Raw genomic sequence first — 10986 nt, forward strand, 5'->3', positions numbered from 1 at the left:
AAAAAGTTTTTAATTTCTTTCTTTATTTCTTCCTTGACCAGGTTATCATTGAGTAGAGCATTGTTCAATTTCCACGTATATGTGGGCATTCTTCCCTTATTGTTATTGAAGACCAGTTTTAGGCCGTGGTGGTCCGATAGCACGCATGGGATTATTTCCATCTTTCTGTACCTGTTGAGGCCCGTTTTTTGACCAATTATATGGTCAATTTTGGAGAAAGTACCATGAGGAGCTGAGAAGAAGGTATATCCTTTTGCTTTAGGATAGAATGTTCTATAAATATCCGTTAAGTCCATTTGGCTCATGACTTCTCTTAGTCTGTCGACATCACTGTTTAATTTCTGTTTCCATGATCTGTCCATTGATGAGAGTGGGGTGTTGAAATCTCCCACTATTATTGTGTGAGGTGCAATGTGTGTTTTGAGCTTTAGTAAGGTTTCTTTTACGTATGTAGGTGCCCTTGTATTTGGGGCATAGATATTTAGGATTGAGAGTTCATCTTGGTGGATTTTTCCTTTGATGAATATGAAGTGTCCTTCCTTATCTTTTTTGATGACTTTTAGTTGGAAATTGATTTTATTTGATATTAGAATGGCTACTCCAGCTTGCTTCTTCTGACCATTTGCTTGGAAAGTTGTTTTCCAGCCTTTCACTCTGAGGTAGTGTCTGTCTTTGTCTCTGAGGTGTGTTTCCTGTAGGCAGCAGAATGCAGGGTCCTCGTTGCGTATCCAGTTTGTTAATCTATGTCTTTTTATTGGGGAGTTGAGGCCATTGATATTGAGAGATATTAAGGAATAGTGATTATTGTTTCCCTTTATATTCATATTTGGATGTGAAGTTATGTTTGTGTGCTTTCATTCTCTTTGTTTTGTTGCCAAGACGATTAGTTTCTTGCTTCTTCTAGGGTATAGCTTGCCTCCTTATGTTGGGCTTTACCATTTATTATCCTTTGTAGTGCTGGATTTGTAGAAAGATATTGTGTAAATTTGGTTTTGTCATGGAATATCTTGGTTTCTCCATCAATGTTAATTGAGAGTTTTGCTGGATACAGTAACCTGGGCTGGCATTTGTGTTCTCTTAGGGTCTGTATGACATCAGTCCAGGATCTTCTGGCCTTCATAGTTTCTGGCGAGAAGTCTGGTGTGATTCTGATAGGTCTCCCTTTATATGTTACTTGACCTTTTTCCCTTACTGCTTTTAATATTCTTTCTTTATTTTGTGCGTTTGGTGTTTTGACAATTATGTGACGGGAGGTGTTTCTTTTCTGGTCCAATCTATTTGGAGTTCTGTAGGCTTCTTGTATGCCTATGGGTATCTCTTTTTTTAGGTTAGGGAAGTTTTCTTCTATGATTTTGTTGAAGATATTTACTGGTCCTTTGAGCTGGGAGTCTTCACTCTCTTCTATACCTATTATCCTTAGGTTTGATCTTCTCATTGAGTCCTGGATTTCCTGTATGTTTTGGACCAGTAGCTTTTTCCGCTTTACATTATCTTTGACAGTTGAGTCAATGATTTCTATGGAATCTTCTGCTCCTGAGATTCTCTCTTCCATCTCTTGTATTCTGTTGGTGAAGCTTGTATCTACAGCTCCTTGTCTCTTCTTTTGGTTTTCTATATCCAGGGTTGTTTCCATGTGTTCTTTCTTGATTGCTTCTATTTCCGTTTTTAATTCCTTCATCTGTTTGATTGTGTTTTCCTGGAATTCTTTCAGGGATTTTTGCCATTCCTCTCTGTAGGCTTCTACTTGTTTATTAATGATTTCCTGTGTTTCCCTAAGTGTGTTCATGTCTTTCTTGAAGTCCTCCAGCATCATGATCAAATATGATTTTGAAACTAGATCTTGCTTTTCTGGTGTGTTTGGATATTCCATGTTTGTTTTGGCGGGAGAATTGGGCTCCGATGATGGCATGCAGTCTTGGTTTCTGTTGCTTGGGTTCCTGCGCTTGCCTCTCGCCATCAGATTATCTCTAGTGTTACTTTGTTCTGCTATTTCTGACAGTGGCTAGACTGACCTATAAGCCTGTGTGTCAGGAGTGCTGTAGACCTGTTTTCCTCTCTTTCAGTCAGTTATGGGGACAGTGTGTTCTGCTTTCCGGCGTGTAGTTTTTCCTCTCTACAGGTCTTCAGCTGTTCCTGTGGGCCTGTGTCTTGAGTTCACCAGGCAGCTTTCTTGCAGCAGAAAATTTGGTCTTACCTGTGGTCCCGAGGCTCAGGTTCGCTCGTGGGGTGCTGCCCAGGGGCTCTCTGCAGCGGCAGCAACCAGGAAGACCTGTGCCGCCCCTTCCGGGAGCTTCAGTGCACCAGGGTTCCAGATGGTCTTTGGCTTTTTCCTCTGGCGTCCGAGATGTGTGTGCAGGGAGCAGTCTCTTCTGGTTTCCCAGGCTTGTCTGCCTCTCTGAAGGTTTAGCTCTCCCTCCCACGGGATTTGGGTGCAGAGAACTGTTTATCCGGTCTGTTTCTTTCAGGTTCCGGCGGTGTCTCAGGCGCAGAAGTCCTGCCGCTCCTGGGCCCTCCCCCACGGGAGCCCAGAGGCCTTATACAGTTTCCTCTTGGGCCAGGGATGTGGGCAGGGGTGAGCAGGGTTGGTGGTCTCTTCCGCTCTGCAGCCTCAGGAGTGCCCACCTGACCAGGCGGTTGGGTCTCTCTCTCACCGGGTCTGGGAGCAGAGAGCTGCTGCGGGCCGGGATCCGCGGGTGTGGGACTTCCGGTAAACACAGACCGTGCCTCCTAGAGAAATTCTGCTTCCGTGTCCCAAGCTCACCAGGCAGCTTTCTTGCAGCAGAAAATTTGGTCTTACCTGTGGTCCCGAGGCTCAGGTTCGCTCGTGGGGTGCTGCCCAGGGGCTCTCTGCAGCGGCAGCAACCAGGGAGACCTGTGCCGCCCCTTCCGGGAGCTTCAGTGCACCAGGGTTCCAGATGGTCTTTGGCTTTTTCCTCTGGCGTCCGAGATGTGTGTGCAGGGAGCAGTCTCTTCTGGTTTCCCAGGCTTGTCTGCCTCTCTGAAGGTTTAGCTCTCCCTCCCACGGGATTTGGGTGCAGAGAACTGTTTATCCGGTCTGTTTCTTTCAGGTTCCGGCGGTGTCTCAGGCGCAGAAGTCCTGCCGCTCCTGGGCCCTCCCCCACGGGAGCCTAGAGGCCTTATACAGTTTCCTCTTGGGCCAGGGATGTGGGCAGGGGTGAGCAGGGTTGGTGGTCTCTTCCGCTCTGCAGCCTCAGGAGTGCCCACCTGACCAGGCGGTTGGGTCTCTCTCTCACCGGGTCTGGGAGCAGAGAGCTGCTGCGGGCCGGGATCCGCGGGTGTGGGACTGACAATTTACTTTTAAATTAACAAGTGAATTGAAGAGTATGCTGCGGGGTTTCATTAGAGAATTCTTAGCGGGCCCCTTTCATTTCTGTCAGTAGTGTATCCTCTGTGATAGTGATGAAATGTTACTGCATTTCTTTTGGAGTGGTCAAGAAGTAGGTTTTTAGGCTGAGGAGATGAAACTTTGGATAAAGACCTTGCCTCGCCATGAGAACTTGAGAACGTGATCTTGAATCCCCAGAATCTATGTAAACTCAGGCCTGGTAGTGTACATCTGCAATTCTAGAACTTCTGCAGTGAGATGGGAAATGGAGACAGGAGAATTAACAGAAGTTCACAGGCAAGCCTTATGTATGCACTTGAAAACAAGAGAGACTGGCTCAAACAAAGTAGAACTTGAGGCCTGACACCGGAGTTTTCCTTACACCTCTATTAGCACTCAGCGGTATGTATGTAGCTACTCTCACACCCATACGTACACACACACAACACATGTGCACATCCACATGCACATGAAGGCCATCCACACACTCACTCAGAGACAAAAATAAAGAACTAGGCTTCTAGTAAATACATTTTTAGTCACTTTCAAGTTATTATCGGGGAAGGCGATGTATGCCCTGTTCAACATTCTTTGATACTCAGGAAATTTTGTCTTCTACCGCACGTATGTTGCATGTTATTCATTTCTAAGTAATTTTTTCACCTTGCTGAAGAGAAATAACTATTATACATAAGAGAAATCAGTTCCCGATGAACAACATTTGTGGTAATGGCCCTAGCTCTAAGAATTATGAAAGAGTTCTGAAACGGCAAGAAAAGAAGAAACCCGCAGGATCCATAATAAAACAGAAAAAAAATAGCATATTGTGGAAATGTGGGAATGGAGCTACACCTTGAAAAAGGGTAAGATAGGCATTTTAGAAAGGAGGAAGAAAGAATATCCTGCTGAACTACGAGATTCCTGGTTCCATGCAAACATACATCATATCTGTGTTCTGCTCTCTCTGTCTCCCAGGTACTACCATAGATACTTCTATAAATCATATTGCTAAATTACTGAAAGAGGTATTTACAAACCTCGGTGCTTGTGTTTCCACTTAAGGTAGTTGGTAGTCAAAGGAAACCTTCATTTTTACTTGCTTGAGCAAATAAAATGATTATTTTATGTTTAAAGGTAGAAAGAGGATTATTGAAGGAAAATGTGTAGCAAAATGCCAACTGTTGAATTATGATGGTGCTTAGCACGGATTTTTCAAATATAGTTGTTCTAAGGTGTAATAAATGTCTTCTTTGGAGAGTCTTGTGCTACCAAGTCAGATTGTGTGTATACACAGTCCTGTTTAAAAGGAGGATGGTCCCTTCTGTGTACATTACCCTGTCCGCACTGTCTTTTTCAGTGTGAGGCTCAAAATAATAAAACTAAAGCCAGTTTAGACAATTATGCAAAATACCATTTCAAGGTGACTGTAATATTTTACCATCTCCTTAAATTCAATTGTGTCATATGATCACCTTAAATTTTATATGTGTTACACTAATAATTAGAAAAATAGTAAGAACAACAATAAGAACACAGTGGTCTTCTTTTTTTTCCCATTTTATCATATATCTGATCCCTTAGGAACAATTCCATTAAGCACCGTGAGAAGCTGATTCTTATTTTAAAAGCAAAACCAAAACTTTTGTCTGGTTTACTTTGTGAAGTTACCACACCACTCCTAAAAACATAGTAACACACACACACACACACACACACACACACACACACACACACACACACACCACGTACCTCATCCTTTCTCTTTCCTTGATTTTTTTTAGATGTTTGTCATTGCTTTCCGAATTATCTTTCTATAAGACAGAACCCTTAGGATCTTGCACTCAGAGCTCATTCCCTTCATCTTGGTTCTCCAGCCAGCCTCGCTTGACCAACACTATTTACCCTACCATTGTCCACAGTCTCATCCTTTTCATTGCTCCCTGATTGCACAAAACTATTCCCTGCTTCTAAATTTACTCCCAGATTTCCCTGCTTCCATTCCTTCATTTGGTGGGTTCCTTCTCCGAAACCCCATGTGCTCCACTCCAACAAACTCCTTACAACCCAAGGGATCTTTATGCTCCACAGTGAGTCTGCCTTTAAGCTGCTTGGTCATGTGAGTTCTTTCTCTGAACTCAGACATGTATTCAGATACTTGTGCCCCTTCCTGTGATCTACACCATGCTCCACTCAAGTGTAGAAGAGATGGCTGCCATTTGTGTCATCTCCTTTATTAATTCTCGCAACAGGAGCTTGAATATACTTTATCAGTGAGTTATAGGGTGAGGCTTGTCTTGAAAGTATGAAAAGAAGTCCAACCCTAAAAACAAAGCCAGTTGTAATTGTTAACTGCTGGAAAAGAAAAATCAGTTTTTGGCCAATGTTGTGTCACTGGATACATTAACCACACTCCATAGCAGGCCCTGTGTCTAGGAGTTATTGACCAACACAAAAAAGACTGTTTGGAGGATGGGTTTTTTTTCTTGTTTGTGTGAGTGTGTACGCCTTTTTTGTCTTATTGTCTCTTTTTGCTTTCATTTCTTTTTTTTTTTTGAGAAAGAGAGAGAGAGAGGAAGAGAAAGAGAGAAAAAGAAAGAGAGAAGGGGAGAAAAAGAATATGAAGTTGCCTGGGTAGGTAGGTGAGAAGGCTCTGTGAGGACTTAGTGAAATAGAAAGAAAGCATCTAAAGAAATGTTCAACATCCTTAGTCATCAGGGAAACACAAATCAAAACAACCCTGAGATTTCACCTCACACCAGAGAGAATGGCTAAGATAAAAAAACTCAGGGGACAGCAGATGCTGGCAAGGATGTGGAGAAAGAGGAACTCTCCTCCATTGTTGGTGGGATTGCAGACTGGTACAACCATTCTGGAAATCAGTCTGGAGGTTCCTCAGAAAATTGGATATTCCACTACCTGAGGACCCAGCTGTACCTCTCTTGGGCATATACCCAAAAGATGCTCCAACATACAACAAAGACACATGCTCCACTATGTTCATAGCAGCCTTATTACAATAGCCAGAAGCTGGAAAGAACCCAGATGCCCTTCCACAGAGGAATGGATTAAAAAAATGTGGTACATCTACAAAATGGAGTTCTACTCAGCTATCAAAAACAATCACTTCATGAAATTCATAGGCAAATGGAATGAACTAGAAAATATCATCCTGAGTGAGGTTACTCAATCACAGAAAAATACATTTGGTATGCACTCATTGATAAGTGGATATTAGCCAAAGAGCTCAAATTATCCAAGATGCAATCTACAGACCACAGGAAGCTCAAGAAGAAGGATGACCAAAATGCAGATGCGTCCACTCCTTCTTAAAGGGGGGGAAATATTCATAGGAAGGAATATGGAAGCAAAGTTTAGAGCAGCGACTCAAGGAACGGCCATTCAGAGTCTGACACACATGTGGCCCATATATATACAGCCACCAAAATTAGATAAGATTGACGAAGCTAAAAAATGCATATGGAAAGGGACTGGATATAGATCTCTCCTGAGAGACACATCCAGAGCATGTCCAATACAGAGGTCAAAGCAAACCACCAAATTCTCAAAATATATTGTATAAAATTGTTTAAAGAAAACAAAGAAATATTAAATATTTCCAGTGTGTTGGCTGATGAATATTAACAGTAAATACTGAAGAAATATTTGTTCAACAGATATAGAAGAATGACCTAGAACTTTGAAATTATTAGAGAAATGTTTAATTATTAGAGAATTATTATTAGAGAAATGTTAAATAAATCCCTAGACATTTCATGCTCACAATTTTTAGATGGTGTCCTTTGGAACTTTTCTCTAACAACTTTAGCAATCCCCTCTGTCCTGCATTCCAGAAAATCCACAATTGTTTTGGAACATAGAAAAAGGATTTAATGCTCTGGTATTGTTTCAACTTCTAAAAACTAACTTTAATGCCACTGATAAAATTTGCAAACATTAATGATAGTCTAATTATACATTTAACAAAAAGAACTTTACGAAACATTCTCATGAGATCAAAGCCAAATTTTACAATATCTGTTCCTTTCATATATAATAGTAACTAAATTTAATATGAGAAACTGATTGGTATTGAAATAATTACCTACCATTCATTTGAAGAACTATGTGAACAGTAAAAGTTATCAGCTAAGGTACAAAAAGGAAGAAACTACGTTCCAAACCTTCCTTATGAAAAGGCTGATACTCCCTAATGGGATAGCTCCGAGCTTTGTGGAAACACTGGAGGGGCTCAGTGTGGCTTGCATGGAGACTAGATAGGAAAGACCCTGGGGAAGTCCCTATCAGCAATCATACAGTGTTTGCTTACATAGACAGTGGAGGGGCCTGATTTCCTCCACCCTTTGTTTTCCAATAGGATACTTATATTCCTGACATTAAAACTACAGACTTATTAGTCTAATTTGTTCCATGAAATTGAGACAGCCTGTCATGGTATCACTTACAGATTCAGTTCACCGATATCCTTTTCTTTCTCTGGATGCTTCCTATGCTCCTGTGTTCCAGGAAAATGACAAAGCAGTGAACCAAAGAAGTCTTCCCTACTATAAAATGTATCAGATGGTGATAAGCAGCATAGAGGAATATGAATTAAAAATTGGAGTGATAGGGAATTATTAAGTAAGTATGGAGCTGTGCTGAATTATAGGAGTATCCTTCTAACAGATGTGGTACAAGGCCAACAACATAGACAAGTATTAACCCAACCGTAGCAGGCTGGAATCTGTAATCTACCAAGACGCTCAGATGTATTCATATTATTGTTTGAAATGTGGCTCTATAGTGTACTTGGATCCATGAAACCATTGTCATTTGACACTACTGTGTTCAATTCCTCTACCCGAAGCACTGGGAGGTCCCATAAAGCTGTAGCATCAGGTTTTATTACCGATGTGTGCCAATGCAATGACTGGTCCTAATCCCATAGTTTTGCCAGAGATGTATTCAATTCAGGGGTTTTCAGGAGCCCATGTGTCAGTCTACTGTGCATATGTCTTCCCCCTAAATATAGATCATCAAGAGCATTCATATCTGTCTTTGCTAGGTAGTGAGACAGTGAACATGGTCAGGCTAGAGTGTGGCCTGAAGGGAAGGAACAGAGCAGGAAAGTGAGGTGACTTAAGAATAAATCTCTTCCTGTTGGATACCTTTATACACCAAGACAAAGTCAGATCCTTAAGGAATCACTATAAAACTTCTTGGGTGAGTTATTATTTAAAAAAAAAAACCCAGAAACTCATTTAAATAATCGATCATACCACCTAAGTCATAAGCTACTTCTAAAGGAATAATATGTACATCTTTCGTCATAGGGCGAAACTGATCTTACTGGGACTATTCACTTGATAGAGGCTTGAAATTAGGTTCTGTACCTGAAGATTCTCAGAGATCTGTGCACATATGCCAGTTTTAAAAGGTGTATTTACAATGTGAGGTATAATCTTTTCTTTAAATCAAAGTATCTACAGGTTTAAGCATATGAAAGAGCAGCTGTGACATATAAAAATGTTATCCCAAGGTAAATAACTGTAACTTAAATTCCCAGGCAAGACTGGCAAAATCGAGGTGCAGAGCTTGGTCAGAAATTACACCAAATCATAGAAAGTGTTTAAGATAAGACAGACTCTGGACTGGGGAGGGAACACTTTTTCCTAGTACAGACCTTGTGCTATTTCATCTTTTTTAATTTATTTTTTATCGAATATTTTCTTTATTTACATTTCAAACGTTAATTCCCTTTCCCGGTTTCCCCTCTGGCAACACCCTACTCTCATCAATGGACAGATCATGGAAACAGATACTAAACAGAGACACAGTGAACCTAATGGAAGTTATGAACCAAATGGATGTAACAGATAACTATAGAACATTTCATCCTAAAACAAAAGAATATACTTTCTTGTCAGCACCTCATGGTACCTTCTCTAAAATTGACCATATAATTGGTCACAAAACAGGCCTTAACAGATACAAGAAGATTGAAACAATTCCATGTATCCTATCAGATCACCATAGACTAAGGTTGGTCTTTAATAACAACAAAAACAACAAAACACATGTAACCTGAACAATTCAAGGAAGAAATAAAGGAGAAAACTAAAGACTTTTTAGAATTTAATTAAAAATGAAGGCACAACATACCTAAACTGATGGGACACAATGAAAGCTGTGCTAAGAGGAAAACTCATAGCGCTGAGTGCCTGCAGAAAGAAACAGGAGAGAGCATATGTCAGCAGCTTGACAGCACACCTAAAAGCTCTAGAACAAAAAGAAGCAAAAACACCCAGGAGGAGTAGAAGGCAGGAAATAATCAAACTCAGAGCTGAAATCAACCAAGTAGAAACAAAAAGGACCATACAAAGCTGGTTCTTTAAGAAAAATCAACAGATAAACCCTTAGCCAGACTAACCAGAGGGCACAGAGAGTGTATCAAAATTAGCAAAATCAGAAATGAAATGGAAGACATAACAATAGAATCTGAGGAAACAAAAAATCATATCCTACCATAAAAGCCTATATTCAACAAAACTGGAAAATCTGGATGAAATGGACAATAATTTAGACAGATACCAGGTACCAAAGTTAAATCAGGATCAGACAAACCATCTAAACTGTTTCATAACCCCTAAAGAAATAGAAGGAAGCGATTTCATCTTTATGAACCTGTTTTCTTGCATTTTTTCAAATGGATAAGGTGAGTGATATGTTTTCAGAAGAATCTAGAAGATATTAAATTCAGACTGAAATAAAAAAAATAGGATCCTTGATCGCAGATGATATGACACCATCAGCTCCATTATCTGAAGTTTTCTCACAGACATTTTGTCCTCATTCCATAGCTTCTAATGCATAAGAGTAAAGGGATGAACTGAAATTCTATGCATCTTAACTGCAAGCACTGAGAAGTGAGGACGAGAAGTTGCTTAGCACACTGTAGAACGGAAGTTCCGTCAGCCTACGGATAGCTGCTGACAGTGGCCTGTGCTTCAACGTAAGCCACTAACAGCCTGATAATCTAAGAACTTAAAGGGGTCAGAAAGTCCTCAGAGTAGGGGAAGGATTTCTCACTTTACTTTCATGTCTAGCTTGTAACTGGCATTGTCATTGTTTGTCTATTATTGCTAATATTAGCAACTGTTTTAGTATAAAATGCATGCTAGACTGGAAATACTGATACTTTACTAAATAGTTCCAATCTATTATAATGTCCTCTTCTCCACGGTAACTCATTCCTGCACATTCTCCATCCATGTAGCCGTCTATACATTAAACCATCCCTCATCATGCTCTATTATGTCCAATATAATACAATTCTAAATATGTTACATTAACTTTGACTTTATTGAGGAGTGGAATATTATAATTTTAGTAAACTACTAGGAGAAATTTTTTACATGACACTAGAATTTATATTACTTAGCAATGTATTTCTCTTTAACCACATTTCTATCTGTCGATTCCCATTCCCCCAATATGCATACATACAATAACAGGTAACACACCAGCATCTAAAACCTCTCCCAACCTACTCCTTCACTCCATGTGTCCTTTTCCTGGAGTCATAGTTGTTTTTTATTTCATCCTTAACCTCATTTGACTTGTAGCCCAGCAGGATATGACTA

The 10986-nt window shown here is 40.3% G+C and overlaps 1 protein-coding gene and 1 long non-coding RNA gene across 32 annotated transcripts in view; one reads left to right on the plus strand and one right to left on the minus strand.

The window, feature by feature from the left end:
* Dlg2 (discs large MAGUK scaffold protein 2) overlaps positions 1 to 10986 on the plus strand; it is a 2051694-nt gene that overhangs the window by 1750740 nt on the left and 289968 nt on the right. The gene's annotated exons all lie outside the window — the stretch shown is intronic.
* The window catches only part of LOC120097342 (uncharacterized), a 96338-nt gene that overhangs the window by 30309 nt on the left and 55043 nt on the right, over positions 1 to 10986 (minus strand). The gene's annotated exons all lie outside the window — the stretch shown is intronic.

The sequence above is a fragment of the Rattus norvegicus genome, chromosome 1 (assembly GCF_036323735.1).
Source record: "Rattus norvegicus strain BN/NHsdMcwi chromosome 1, GRCr8, whole genome shotgun sequence".
NCBI lineage: Eukaryota > Metazoa > Chordata > Mammalia > Rodentia > Muridae > Rattus > Rattus norvegicus.